Source organism: Hordeum vulgare, chromosome 5H (assembly GCF_904849725.1).
Source record: "Hordeum vulgare subsp. vulgare chromosome 5H, MorexV3_pseudomolecules_assembly, whole genome shotgun sequence".
Classification (NCBI taxonomy): domain Eukaryota; kingdom Viridiplantae; phylum Streptophyta; class Magnoliopsida; order Poales; family Poaceae; genus Hordeum; species Hordeum vulgare.
This window is the reverse complement of record NC_058522.1, coordinates 403,664,869-403,681,012: the sequence shown is the minus strand read 5'-3', so window position 1 is coordinate 403,681,012 and position 16,144 is coordinate 403,664,869.

Sequence of the window (16,144 nt, the reverse complement as noted above, 5' to 3'; positions counted from 1 at the left end):
GTATTCTTGACCCTCAACCCGCGTTGTTCACCGCAACATCCATGCCTAAGGTGAGTAAGGTGTCGTGCAGTTGTTTTGAGAAAACGTTTGTTGTTATTGTTGACATTCTTATTTGGACATGGATTCGATGGAGAGACCATGCGATTTGGAGTAAGTAGGAGTCCTGGATCAGAAGGAAAAGTTCAGCGCACACTATCCATTTGATGAAATGCGACTATATTGTATCCGTATTTTTCTTATCTGTGATGTGTTCTCTTGACGGAGCATCTATTCAATGTAAGCATTAACACGCTCTTGCTATAGTTAATCTCTGCATACAAGTCATTTTTATCTTGCTCTGAATGAAATCCCTTGCTAAGTAGTATATGAAGAATTCGAAGGAGGAGGAGGATGTGCTAATAGAGCAACTACCAGAGCTGGCCATTGGCCTATAAAACGGATGTTGATCACACCGGTGTTTTCACTGACAATGACATGGTTGCAACTTGTATTAGGCATAGTCTTTCAAGTTTTCTGTGTTACCATTATAGTAGTGTGTTGGAAAAGAAATTCAGAACAAGCACGTAACTGATCCAAACACTGAAGATAGCATAACAGAAGCATCTCTTAGTTATTTAACCCATGTAGATGTACTTTTTTTAAAAGAAGAGGCTAAAGCACAAGCACGTAGCAAAGAAGATTAGAGGTCGAGACAAAGATGGGGACCTTTGTGCCTAAGGTCTGGAGTTGGTAGATGGCAAAGCCACAAACAAGACAGTTCCATGGGGCTCACTGGCGTTAAGGATTTCATTCTGCATCTCTGGTTAAGGAAGGTGAATAGAGCTGCAAAATGCGTACAATGCATGGTCATTGACCTAGAGACAATCATGCACACGTCCAATCCTTGCAATCGTCCATTGGAGCACATGGGGTTTGCTTCACAGAAGGTGTGGATGTCATCTTTGTTACCATAAACGTTGGCTTATTCACAACTGAGCTCAAGTTTTGGGCCGTTGAAGAGGGTTACTGAACCTCGTCGTCTGCTATTCTTTTTCACCCTACATGTGCTTCCACACTCCTGGTATGGTACCAACAATTCATTCTGTTGTCCTTCATTTTATAGCTTCCATATGTTTGCTTAGTTACTTGATTCTTGTTTATGAACAACCAGTTGGTCAATAATAATGTTTGCTTAGTTACTTGATTCTCGTTTGTGAACAATCACTCAATCAGTAATAATGCAAGTAATATTTTTCAGTTTGTGATGTATAGAACTTATGAATATTGGCTTTATGCATAACATGAATTCCAAGAATGAAGTGTCCAGTTTTTCACTTATATCCGGGGAATGTTGTTGGGACCAATGAACTGATGTATGTGGTTTAACTTGAGAATATCAATTACTTATGCAGGTAGCATGGCAGTGGCTACCTTTCACGTCATCTGCGCAAACTGACAATCTGCAACTTTACCACTAGGTCTGTCTCTGACGCTTCACTAATGTTGTGCACATCTTCAAATATTTAGTATGACTAACTCGAGGACTGACAATATTTCTGACCCTTTTGTTACAGGTTAGAGTTGTAAATAATATTCCACCAACTGGTGATTATGACTTCACAAAATACAACACGGCGAGTATATTGTGTTAGTTACATCATCGAGCAAGAAATGTTCTCTTAAAATATTCCGAGCTTACATTTTTTGTCTGTCGCCTTCTTTTGCAGAAGGTGGATGTTTTTAAATACACCGATGAGGAGCATGAGAAATATTTAACTGAACCAGTAGGTACTGTTTACTGTAAAATTATGCAAGCTCGGTTATTAATTCTCACTTTTAGTGTTACAATCGGAACATTGTGCTAATTTTCACTAAGCTTTTAGTGTCACTTAATGCTTATGAACAATTATTGCCATTACTAGATATAATTCTTATTAGTTCAAAGATTTGAAACAAATGAGACTTTTCTATTAGTGGTTGACACTTTTGGGGCCACCTATTTGAAGATGTGAGTAAACAAGTCTTGATTGGTGGGACATGGCCTCTTGGTGCTTATTAGTTTTACCTCATAATATCTTTTGAGCTCTTGGATGCAACATTCAGAGTGTTGGGCACTTAAAATTGCTCAATTCTGTTTTGCCTGTGTATATTATTTTGGGTTATTAGTCTGCCTTATAGCATAACAATTTGGCCTTATACAATGCAAGGTGTTTAGAGAAGGTGCTTAGACAAATAAACCGATTTTTTTTGAAGCATTCTTGTTTATGAACAACCAGTTGATCCATAATAATGTTTCCTCAGTTACTGGATTCTCGTTTGTGAACAATCAGCCGATTAGTAATAATGCAAGTCATATTTTTCAGTTTGTGATGTATAGAACTTACGGGAGGTACGTTTGTTTATGCTAGACAAAACTTAACATATGGCATTGAAAAATAGAACATGTTTTTAGTTATGGGATTTGACTTGATAAGGACTGTCCTAAGTGGTTTCGCTTTTCAATTCTTTTTGCTCAGAGAGAGCTGGAGAGTAATTGCAAACCATTGTGGTCTTTCACCCGGCAGATGATTCGAATTTAGGACCTGAAACAACCCCTACCATGGATCTATCTTACTGCGTCATTACAAATAAACCTCACTATCCTGATGCACATATGTACCAAAATGCATAAGTTAGTAGGCTTTTCTAGACATCATATATTCCTAACTATAATATGGTATATTGTGTTGCTTCACAAATTTTGAAAATTGACGATTTTGATTCTGGGGTGCCATAGATTTTGAATTTGATATTGACCATTGGTCGGCTACTTGTACCCCGATCTCTCCAAAAAAATGGCCTACCAATTCCTCCCAAATTCTGATTCATACCACTACCCATTTAAGTACTGTCAAACATATTTCACCTTTGCCACTCTCACTAATAGACCTGGTAGAGTTTTCGCCTTCGCAAAAACAATCGAGAATGCAAGTGTCCTGGTTGACATATTGGATGAAGAGTGCCGAGGGAGCTAAAGTCAAACTACTCTGACAGGCAACAACACCAGCAACACGTGCATCATCATTTGTACAATGTCAAAGTTGCGGCGAAGATCGACTTGTTGTCCTCACCCTATTACATTCCTCCATTCATCGCTATGGCCATGGTCGCGGGTGGATATGTGATGACCCACAAGTATAGGGGATCTATCGTAGTCCTTTCGATAAGTAAGAGTGTCGAACCCAACGAGGAGCAGAAGGATCTGACAAGTGGTTTTCAGCAAGGTAATCTCTGCAAGCACTGAAATTATCGGTAACAGATAGTTGTGTGATAAGATGATTCACAGCAAGTAGCACGTAACAAGTAGCAACAACGGTGCAGCAAAGTGGCCCAATCCCTTTTGTAGCAAGGTACAAGCCTTGACAAACTCTTATAGGAGGTAAAGCGCTCCCGAGGACACATGGGAATTTCTGTCAAGCTGGTTTTCATCATGTTCATATGATTCGCGTTCGCTACTTTGATAGTTTGATATGTGGGTGGACCGGTGCTTGGGTGCTGCCCTTACTTGGACAAACCTCCCACTTATGATTAACCATTCTCGCAAGCATCCGCAACAACGAAAGAAGAATTAAGATAAAGTCTAACCATAGCATTAAACTAGTGGATCCAAATCAGCCCCTTACGAAGCAACGCATAAACTAGGGTTTAAGCTTCTGTCAGTCTAGCAAGCCATCATCTACTTACTACTTCCCAATGCCTTCCTCTAGGCCCAAATAATGGTGAAGTGTTATATAGTCGACGTTCCCATAACACCACTAGAGGAACAACAACATACAATGCATCAAAATATCAAACGAATACCAAATTCACATGACTACTTATAGCATGACTTATCCCATGTCCTCAGGAACAAAAGTAACTACTCACAAAGCATAATCATATTCATGACCAGAGAGGTAATGAATAGCATCAAGGATCTGAACATATAATCTTCTACCGAGTAATCCAACTAGCATCAACTACAAAGAGTAATTAACACTACTAGCAACCTTACAAGTACCAATCGGAGTCGCGAGACGAAGATTGGTTACAAGAGATGAACTAGGGTTTGGAGATGAGATGGTGCTGATGAAGATGTTGATGGTGATGAGTCCCCTCCGATGAGAGGAGTGTTGGTGATGACGATGGCGATGATTTCCCCCTCTGGGAGGGAAGTTTCCCTCGTAGGACGACCCTGCCGAAGCTCTAGATTGGTTGTGCTCAAGTTCCGCCTCGTGGCGGCGGCGATTCCTCCCGAAAGCCTGCTCTTGATTTTGTTTTCTGGAACGAAACCCTTCTTGTAGCAAAAGAGGGGAGCCAGAGGACCAGCTGGGAGCCCACAAGCCCCCTAGGCGCGACCAGGGGGGTAGGCCGCGCCTAGCAGGCTTGTGGCCTCCTGCTGGCGCCCCTCTGGTAGTTTTTCGGCCCAGTATTTTTTATAAATTCCAAAATAAATCCTCATTGATTTTCATGGCTTTTGGAGTTGCGTAGAATAGGTATCTCAAACTTGCTCCTTTTTCAGGCCAGAATTCCAGTTGCCGGCATTCTCCCTCTTCATGTAAACCTTGCAAAATAAGAGAGAAAAGGCATAAGTATTGTACCGTGAAGTGTAATAACAGCCCATAAAGCTATAAATATCAACATGAAAGCTTGATGCAAAAGGACGTATCAACTCCCCCAAGCTTAGACCTCGCTTGTCGTCAAGCGAAAGCCGAGATCAATAAACATGCCCACATGTTTAGAGAGAGAGGTGTCGACAACACAAGATATGGACATGCACGCATCATGATCATAGTTAGAACAGCAATACCATCATACCATCTCTTATGCTAAAGTGATAATTCCTTCACAAAGTAAAGTATGGATCAAGAACCTTACTGAGAATTAACAACCAATAGCCTATAGTCATTGAAGCAATTGCAATTTATCACAACATCGGAAAGATTCAAATAAGAGCTTGTAAAGCAAATCCACATACTCAATCATCCTTTCGTCTTCTACAATTGCTACAACTCACGTGGTACTCATGAGATCAAAGTTTCAGTCGGACACAAAGAAAGATAGGGGCTTATAGTTTCGCGTCCCAACCACTTACCTCAAGGGTAATGTCAACAATAATAGTTCATGAATACTTACTTCCAAGTTGACATATGAATATAGATCTTTCCCTAGCATATGACGTTAGCCAAGATAAAGGCAAAATAAGGGATTGGTGTAGATCACCATGACTCTTTCAAGGGCAAAAAGTAAAGGTACAAGATAGGCCCTTCGCAGAGGGAAGCAGAGGTTGTCATGCGCTTTTGAGGTTTGGATCTGTGTCCTCTTAGTGTGAAGGAACGTCACTTTATATTGCCTCATGTGACAAAGAACTTTATTATGCAGTCCGTCGCTTTTATGTCTTCCTCATCACAGGTTCGTACAAAGCTTATTTTCCACACACTAATAGATCATACATATTTAGGGAGCTATATTTATTGCTTGCATCGATGACAACTTACTTGAGGGATCTTATTCAATCCGTAGGTAGGTATGGTGGACTCTCATGGCAAAACTGGGTTGAAGGTTTAAGGATGCACAAGTAGGATCTCTACTTAGTGCGGAAGTTTTGGCTGATATGGGGTGGAAGCAAGCATCACATGCCAAGGGATCTCTAGTCATATAACATTGTTCGGAACCAAGCAAACATAATTCATTATGTTGTCTTCCTTGTCCAACATCTACTTCTAAGCATGTAATAGTTTAGTGAGTGTTCACAATCATAGATGGTGCCCAAGATGATATATTTATATGTGAACCTATCCTTCTTTATCACTTCCTATTAATTGCAACAATGACCAAGGTCTATGTTTGTCCACCCTCAACAAGTTTCAATCAACATTCTTTTTATATGTGAAGCCATCACTTCTCATAAGATCATTACATTATCTTTCATGTTTTTGTTCTTTTATCATTGTTTTGATCATGGCATGAGGCAAGGCCCTTAACTAAAACACTCTTTATTATATGACTCACGAACTCGAATACATCGGGGATGACACAAAGCAAAACTCAAGCCTAAAACACTAAGAACTTTATTCTACTAGAGAAAGATAAAACTAAAAAGGATCGAACTAAGAAAAGGTAAAGGCAAAAGATGTGATGGTGATACGATACCGGGGCAACTCCCCCAAGCTTGGCACAAGCCAAAGGGATTGCCCATACCCGTGCTTAGTTGTCTTCCTTCGAAGGTGATGGTGGTGGAGTTGTTGCAACCTGGGTTTGATCCTCCGTCTTCCAAGGCATAAGTGCTCCATCATGGAAAGATGATCGAGTCTCCGGAATCCTCAAATCTGCAGCCAACCGTATTGATTTAAATCTAAACTCATACTCACAATTTTGGTTCTGCAGGTCATAGATCTGGGCTTGGAGGTGATCAATTCTGCCATAGAGCCTGGAGAGGTGCTTCCCGATGTCATTGGCATCGATCTTGTGCTTGTTGGTGAACTCCGTGATCATCATGTGGTTGGAGTTGAGTCCACGCTCCACCATCCCTTGGCACTTGAAGAGTTGCTACTCCATTTCTTTGAGCCTCGCCTCCACGCTTCCGGTCTTCTTGGGCCCCTCAACATCACGGATGTGCAGCACCCCCTCACGCATCTCGATAGATTGAGGGTGTTGCAGCACTCCCGCGAGGTAGGGATTGATGACCTTCTCGAAGATCTTGTCCTTTGGAGCTTTTGGGGACGCCATAGCGATCTAGATCTGCAGCAGAAACAGGCTCGAAACGAAAACAGAGGAAATTTGCGTGATACGAGGGTCAGACCTTTCGAGAGAATATATAATGATTTTTTCCCGACCAGAAGGAGTACTCCGCAAGAAAACGGAGTCCGGGAGGCACACGAGGTGGTCACAAGCCCCCCAGGCGCGGCCAGGGGGGTGGCCCGTGCCTCGCAGGCTTGTCGCCTCCTCGTGCGCTTTCTGGACTACTTCAAAATTTTCTATTTTTTCAAAAATTCCAAAACGGAGAAAAATTCCTACCGAAAAAGTTTTGGAGTCTGTTTACTTACCGAATCACATACCTATTCGTTTTCGGAGTCTGAAACAGGCTGATAAATATCCCTTATGTACTCCTCCGGAGTTATGGTATTGATAATATTGATTTCAACATTTATGGGAGTACGTGAGATATAATGCTTGATTCTTTGCCCATTTACCACTCTCGGAAAATTACTTTCCGTGTTGTTGATCTTGATGGCACCGGAACGATATACTTCCTCCACAATGTAGGGACCTTCCCATTTAGAGAGAAGCTTGCCTACAAAAAATCTTAAACGATAATTATATAGCAAGACATAATCACCTATATTGAACTCACGCTTTTGTATCCTTTTATCATGCCACCTCTTAACCTTTTCTTTGAACAACTTGGCATTTTCATATGCCTGAGCTCTCCATTCATCAAGTGAGCTAATATCAAATAATCTCTTCTCACCAGCAAGTTTGAAATCAAAGTTGAGCTCTTTGATTTCCCAATAAGCCTTGTGCTCTAGCTCAAGAGGTAAATGACATGCTTTGTCGTAAACCATTTTGTACGGAGACATGCCCATGGGATTCTTATAGGCAGTTCTATAAGCCCACAGTGCATCGTCAAGCTTCTTAGACCAATTCTTTCTAGACCTATTGACAGTCTTTTGTAGAATTAGTTTAATCTCTCTATTGCTTAGCTCTACTTTACCACTAGACTAAGGATGATAGGGAGATGCAACTCTATGGTTGACATCATACTTAGCAAGCATTTTACGGAAAGCACCATGAATGAAATGTGAACCACCATCAGTCATTAGATATCTAGGGACTCCAAATCTAGGGAAAATAACTTCTTTAAGCATCCTGATAGGAGTGTTGTGATCAACACTACTAGTTGGGATAGCTTCTACCCACTTAGTAACGTAATCAACAGCAACTAGGATATGAGTATACCCGTTCGATTTTGGAAAAGGTACCATATAATCAAAGCTCCAAACATCAAATGGTTCAATGACAAGTGAATAATTCATAGGCATTTCCTGATGTTTACTGATATTACCTCTTCTTTGACATTCGTCACAAGACAAGACAAACTTACGTGCATCCTTGAAGAGAGTGGGCCAATAGAAACCTGATTGCAATACCTTGTGTGCAGTTCTATCTCCCGCATGGTGTCCTCCGTAAGCCTCGGAGTGACACTTCTGTAGGATCTTCCCCTGTTCATGTTCAGGTACACGACGTCTAATAACACCATCTACTCCTTCCTTATAAAGGTGAGGATCATCCCAAAAGTAAAGTCTCAAATCAAAGAAGAATTTCTTCTTTTGCTGGTATGTGAAACTGGGTGGTATATATTTGTCCACGATATAATTTGCATAATCAGCATACCACGGTGCACTACGAGAAGTATTGATGACATTCAATTGCTCATCAGGAAAGCTATCATCAATAGGTTGTGGGTCATCAAGAACATTCTCCAACCTAGACAAGTTATCTGCTACGGGTTTCTCAGCACCCTTCCTATCGACAACATGCAAATCAAATTCTTGTAGCAAGAGAACCCATCTGATAAGTATAGGTTTAGCGTCTTTCTTCTCCATGAGGTACTTAATAGCAACGTGATCAGTGTGAATAGTGACTTCGGAATCAACTATGTAAGGTCAGAACTTTTCACATGCAAACACGACTGCTAAAAATTCCTTTTCAGTAGTAGCATAGTTTCTTTGGGCACTGTCTAAAGTTTTACTAGCATAGTGAATGAAATTCAACTTCTTATCAACTCTTTGTCCTAGAACAGCGCCAACAACATAATCACTAGCATCACACATGATTTCAAAAGGTAAGTTCCAATCAGGTGGTTGAACAATAGGCGCAGTTATCAAAGCCTTCTTAAGTATTTCGAAGGCTTCCTCACAATCACCGTCAAAAACAAAAGGAATATCCTTTTAAGAGATTGGTAAGAGGCCTAGAAATCTTAGAGAAGTCTTTAATGAACCTTCTATAGAAACCAACATGACCAAGGAAACTTCTTATACCTTTGATACCTGTGGGGCATGGCATTTTCTCGATCGCATCAACCTTAGCCTTATCGACTTCAACACCTCTTTCAGAAATTTGATGTCCTAAGACAATGCCTTCATTAACCATAAAGTGGCACTTCTCCCAATTCAAGACAAGATTGGTATCTTTACATCTCTGCAAAACTCGATCAAGGTTGTCGAGGCAATCATCAAAAGAAGACCCGTAAACGGAGAACTCATCCATGAAAACCTCAACAATCTTTTCAAAAAAGTCAGAAAATATAGCCATCATACATCTTTGAAAGGTGGCAGGTGCATTACATAAGCCAAAAGGCATACATCTGTAAGCAAAGGTACCGAAAGGGCAGGTGAAAGTGGTTTTCTCGTGATCAGATTGTGCAACAGGTATTTGGGAGAAGCCAGAATGACCATCTAGAAAGCAGAAGTGTGTGTGTTTAGACAGTCTTTCTAGCATTTGGTCGATAAAAGGCAAAGGGTAATGATCTTTCCTGGTGGCTTTATTCAATTTCCTAAAATCGATCACCATCCTATAGCCAGTAATAACCCTCCGTGGGATCAATTCATCCTTATCATTAGGGACAACGGTAATACCTTCCTTCTTAGGGACGCAATGCACCGGACTCACCCAATCACTATGATCAACATGATAGATAATACCTGCTTCCAAGAGCTTTAGTATTTATTTTCTTACTACCTCTTTCATCTTAGGATTTAATCTCCGTTGATGATCGGCAACTGGTTTGGAATCAGGATCGATTTTAATCTTGTGCTGGCATAGAGTGGGACTGATGCCCTTAAGATCATCAAGAGTATATCCAATAGCAGCACGGTGCTTCCTCAGAGTTTTTAGTAACTTCTTTTCTTCATGTTCTCAGAGGCTAGCACTAATAATGACAGGATATATCTCTTTTTCATCGAGATAAGCATACTTAAGAGTATCAGGCAACTGTTTAAGCTCGAACACAGGATCACCCTTTGGTGGGGGTGGATCTCCAAGTAGTTCAACATGCAAATTATTCTTAAGGATAGAATATTGTTCAAAGATAACTCTATCTATGTCATCCCTTTCATCCATATGCATATCATTTTCATGCTCAAGCAAGTATTGCTCTAAAGGATCGGTAGGAGGCACAGCAATAGAAGCTAGGGCAATAGTTTTATCCTTACTAGACAACTCCTTTTCATGAGGTTGTCTACCAATCTTGGAGAAACTGAACTCATGTGACACACCTTCAAAGCCAACAGTGACAGTTTGCTTCTCACAGTCAATATGAGCATTGACAGTATTGAGAAAAGGTCTGCGAAATATGATGGGACAAAAGCTATCTTGTGTGGTAGCAAGAACGAGGAAATCAGCAGGATACTTCGTTATACCACACAAGACTTCAACATCTCTAACAATTCCCTAAGGGCAGATAGTATCTCTATTGGCAAGCTGAATAGTGACACCAATGGGTTCTATCTCGACACGTGCAATCTCGTCTTTGATTTCATCATATAAGGATCGAGGTATTGCACTAACACTAGCACTCACGTCACATAAACCATGATAACAATGATCTCCTATCTTAACAGAAACAACAGGGGTGCCAACAACAGGCCTATGTTTGTCTCTAGCATGAGGTTTAGCAATTCTAGCAGCATCTTCACAGAAGTGAATATCATGGCCATCAACATTGTCGGACAGGAGGCCTTTGATAATAGCAATGCTAGGTTCAACTCTAATTTGCTCGGGGGGTGTAGGTGTTCTAATGTAGCCTCTACGTATCACAGTTGAAGCTTTAGAATGATCCTTTAACCTAACAGGGAAAGGTGGTTTCTCAATGTAAGCACTAGGAACAATAGGATCATTATAGGCAATGACTTTCTCTTCAACTGGATTGGGTTTAACTACATTGACTTCTAAGGGAGGATGATATTTAAACCACTTCTCTTTGGGGAGATCGATATGAGCAGCAAATGATTCACACAATGAAGCTACTATCTCAGAGTCAAGTCCATAATTAGCGCTAAAATCACAAAAAGTATTTGTTTCAAGAAAGGATTTAACACAATCAAACTTGAAATTCATACCTGACTCCTTACCTTCATCAAACTCCCAATCTTCAGAGTTGCGTTTAATTCTATCCAATAAATTCCATTTGAAGTCAGTATCTCTCTTCATAAAAGAACCGGTACAAGAAGTGTCAATCATGGTGCGATCATCATGAGAAAGCCGAGCATAGAATTTCTGAATGATAATTTCTCTCGAGAGCTCATGGTTGGGGCATGAATATAACATTGATTTAAGCCTCCCCCAAGCTTGAGCGATGCTTTCTCTGTCACGAGGCCAAAAATTATAAATATAATTCCGATCACGATGTACTAGATGCATAGGATAAAACTTTTGATGAAATTCCAATTTCAACCGGTTGTAGTTCCATGATCCAGTATCATCACATAGCCTATACCATGTCAATGCTTTATCCCTTAAAGATAAGGGAAAGACCTTCTTCTTGACCTCATCCTCGGGCAAACCTGCAAGCTTAAATAAACCACAAACTTCATCTACATATATTAGATGCAAGTCGGGATGTGATGTTCAATCTCGTGTAAAAGGATTAGCCAACAGTTTCTCAAGCATACCCGAAGGAAATTCATAGAAAACATTTTCAGTAGGTGCAACAGGTTGAGGAGCAACTCCTTGTGCTTCCGTTCGTGGTGAAAATACCCCGAACAAGCTCCTCAAAGGATTAGTTTCCATAGCGACAAGTGACAATAAATTTCGGCACACTATATAAATGTTTCCTTACCAAATTCCACTTACCAAAGGCGCTTCACTCCCCGGCAACGGCGCCAGAAAAGAGTCTTGATGACCCACAAGTATAGGGGATCTATCGTAGTCCTTTCGATAAGTAAGAGTGTCGAACCCAACGAGGAGCAGAAGGATCTGACAAGTGGTTTTCAGCAAGGTAATCTGTGCAAGGACTGAAATTATCGGTAACAGATAGTTGTGTGATAAGATGATTCGCAACAATTAGAAAGTAACAAGTAGCAACAACGGTGCAGAAAAGTGGCCCAATCCCTTTTGTAGAAAGGGACAAGCCTGGACAAACTCTTATAGGAGGTAAAGCGCTCCCGAGGACACATAGGAATTTCTGTCAAGCTGGTTTTCATCATGTTCATATGATTCGCGTTCGCTACTTTGATAGGTTGATATGTGGGTGGATCGGTGCTTGGGTGCTGCCCTTACTTGAACAAACCTCCCACTTATTATTAACCCCTCTCGCAAGCATCCGCAACTACAAAAGAATAATTAAGACAAAGTCTAACCATAGCATTAAACTAGTGGATCCAAATCAGCCCCTTACGAAGCAACGCATAAACTAGGGTTTAAGCTTCTGTCACTCTAGCAACCCATCATCTACTTACTACTTCCCAATGCCTTCCTCTAGGCCCAAATAATGGTGAAGTGTTATATAGAGTACGTTCACATAACACCACTAGAGGAACAACAACATACAACGCATCAAAATATCGAACGAATACCAAATTCACATGACTACTTATAGCATGACTTATCCCATGTCCTCAGGAACAAAAGTAACTACTCACAAAGCATAATCATATTCATGACCAGAGAGGTAATGAATAGCATCAAGGATCTGAACATATAATCTTCCACCGAGTAATCCAACTAGCATCAACTACAAAGAGTAATTAACACTACTAGCAACCTTACAAGTACCAATCGGAGTCGCGAGACGGAGATTGGTTACAAGAGATGAACTAGGGTTTGGAGATGAGATGGTTCTGATGAAGATGTTGATGGTGATGAGTCCCCTCCGATGTGAGGAGTGTTGGTGATGACGATGGCGACGATTTCCCCCTCCGGGAGGGAAGTTTCTCCAGCAGGACGACCCTGCCGGAGCTCTAGATTGGTTCTGCTCAAGTTCCGCCTCGTGGTGGCGGCGATTCCTCCCGAAAGCCTCCTCTTGATTTTTTTCTGGAACGAAACCCTTCTTGTAGCAAAAGAGGGGAGCCAGAGGGCCAGCTGGGAGCCCACAAGCCCCCTAGGCGCGGCCAGGGGGTAGGCCACGCCTAGCAGGCTTGTGGCCTCCTGTTGGCTCCCCTGTGGTAGTTCTTCGGCCCAGTATTTTTTATAAATTCCGAAATAAATCCTCGTTGATTTTCACGGCTTTTGGAGTTGCGCAGAATAGGTATCTCAAACTTGCTCCTTTTCCAGGCCAGAATTCCAGCTGCCGGCATTCTCCCTCTTCATGTAAACCTTGCAAAATAAGAGAGAAAAGGCATAAGTATTGTACCGTGAAGTGTAATAATAGCCCATAAAGCAATAAATATCAACATGAAAGCATGATGCAAAATGGACGTATCAATATGACAAGTTGGCGTGGCTCCGAGCATCTACTAGAGCAATGGTCGGGCAACCTCGTGTGGTCAGGTCAAGCATGAGAAGGGAGACGAAAAACGACCACGGTTGTCATTTAGGACACAGGTTCAAGGTGCACAGGGCAAGGTGAAATTTCTCCAATTTTTATTTATTTTTAGGATGTAGGAAACCAATTCTTATTCTTCTTAGTGCAAAGTCGGAGCTCCCGGCGGTTTTTCAAAAAAATGTACGTAAAAAACAACTGCCCTCTTGTATATATTACGTCACTTTTCTTTTGAAGTGATATAAGACGACACTTGATTCTTCATGGTCTGCTTTGTGAAGTTGTTGATGCTCCTTATTGTGCTAATAGATAGATTGAGAGAAATAGCTTCACAGGTGTTTGAGAGGAACTTGTAAATCCTATAGTTTCTTTTTTTAGATACTACTATGGAATTTGCTTTTTTTTATGTTTCAGTTGTAGCCAATAGGATGTAATCTAGCAATTCCCTATTTATGATGTTGAAAACTTTTTGTGAGATAAATTGTTTGTGTATCAGTGCCTGATTTTGTTGAGTGATATTCGTCAAATATAACTAAGTATAATCTCTATTAGACAATCTTCTTTTGAACTAAAAAATAGGTGCATGATATTTTCTTATATTTGATGTACATGATGCAAGGAAATCATATAAAAGTCAGCAACGGATCTCCATTTGTTACGCTTGAGATGGTTGCAACAAGTAAGCAACTGGTAGATTTTTTTCACGAATACGCAAATGCGTATCTTTCCATTCATAAAAGGAGTAGAATGAGTACAAAGGAAGTACATGACACCGACGCATGCAGACGTGAACATAGTGTACGGATCAGAGAGAAGGGGATGCTCGGCACGGAGGATACATCATATCTAGACCTACCAAACTCGAACCAAGACTAGCAATGCCGAACCAACAAGAATTCCAACATCATAGTTTCCCTGGAGCTCGAAGTGGGGGGGGGGTAGCTGAAGGCAGCCTTGGCAGCGTCTTCAAGAAGGAAACGACACCCACGTCTACCACCGCCGCCAGCACCGGCAAGCCGAGAATGATTTCTCCCTAACCTGAAGGTGAGCAATCTCATAGCCGTCGAGTCCGAAATCAAAGGTGAGAAAGCCAAAGTTGGTCGGTACCACCATGGCGGGGCTGCACTTGCCGTAGGAGGGTGGCACAGCCTTCGAACTCACGAGCACTGGATCTAGAAAAATGGGGAGGCTTTGAGGCGTATAGGGTAGGGTAGGCACGAAGCAAACCACACGGGTGGGTTTGGGGCGGTCGCGTCCAGCAATGCCGACAAACTAGCACTACATGGAAATCATCGAGTAGATGGGTAGAATGATGGGAAGAAACTACAGATCATTGATGTCAAGAACCCAAGATGTCTTCCATCTTTTCTTCATCATGATCACCACTTGCAAAAAGTAGTGATGGATGTTGTCGTCGGATGTCCAACCCTTCATTATCCATGTTTTAACCCGAGACGCTCAGTGCACCACCATCTTATGAAACAATTGCAACCCTGGTCACCCTTTTGTTACCAATGTTGTATGTCGCTATTATTCGGACTCCTACTTCACTAAATCATATCAATACGACATGATTAATGCTTGGTCATCTGTATCCTTTTGATCCCAAAAGTGAAGGGCATGCGAGGAGATGGCACACGATGCGTGAAACTAGAGACATATTGATAGGGAGCCAATGACAATTTGAGATGTAAGAGGAATCAATGCCTTATCTTCTACATGGTTGGGAGTTGAAGAAAGCACTTGGAATGGATGAAGAAAATCAGAGGAATATGTGGTGTTGCATGAGTGAAATAAGAAGATGTCGACATTGGTTCGGACGCGATCTTAAACTGCATGAGCATTTGCACTTATTGTAAAATAACAAGCCAATATATTGTTGTATTTATAAATTGTTCTCCTCCATAGCAATGCACGAGCATTAAACTAGTTTAAAAAAAATATTAACATTCTTTAAATCCGACGAAGTTCTTTTGAAATCTAGATTTTTTTTATAAATTCATGAACATTTTTTAAAATTAGAGGACATTTCCGAAATTTTGGGGAATATTTTTTAAATTCAAGAATATTTTATAAATTTGCAATCGTTTCTCAATTTGTATAAAATTTAAATTCACGTGTATATTTTCAAGTATGTACATGTTTTTGGTTTTTCTACAATGTTTAAAAAATAATTGTGAATATTCATTTATTTTTTTAAAACATTTTGAATATTCTCTCTACTTGTTTTTCTTTAGTTTTCCTTCTTCTTTGTTACTTTTCTTCGCTTTTATTTGGAGAGCCCTATTTGAAGGTCGTGATGCGTTTAAGCTCGGGATTATCCTCGAATTGGCAATGGGAGCGGGACGACCTGTTCTGGCGATAATTGTATCCCTAGGGATTTCAAGTTAAGAGGGTGCTTGGATACGTTTTAGTCCCATGACTAAAAGTAGTGAGACTAAAACTTGCTAGCCTCACCCATGCTTGGATCCAAGTACTAAAGAGACTAAAATCAAGTTAATGAGCATTTATTATCCTCCAAACTCTCCAATTCAGAACTTGCATGAGGAGTTAAATAAGGAGAGAGAGGACTAATGCACATTTTAGTAGGGGTACCCCTGACTAAAAGATTTTAGCCTCAAGACTAGTTTTAGCCTCTCTTTAGTCAGGGGTGCTTGGAACTTTAGC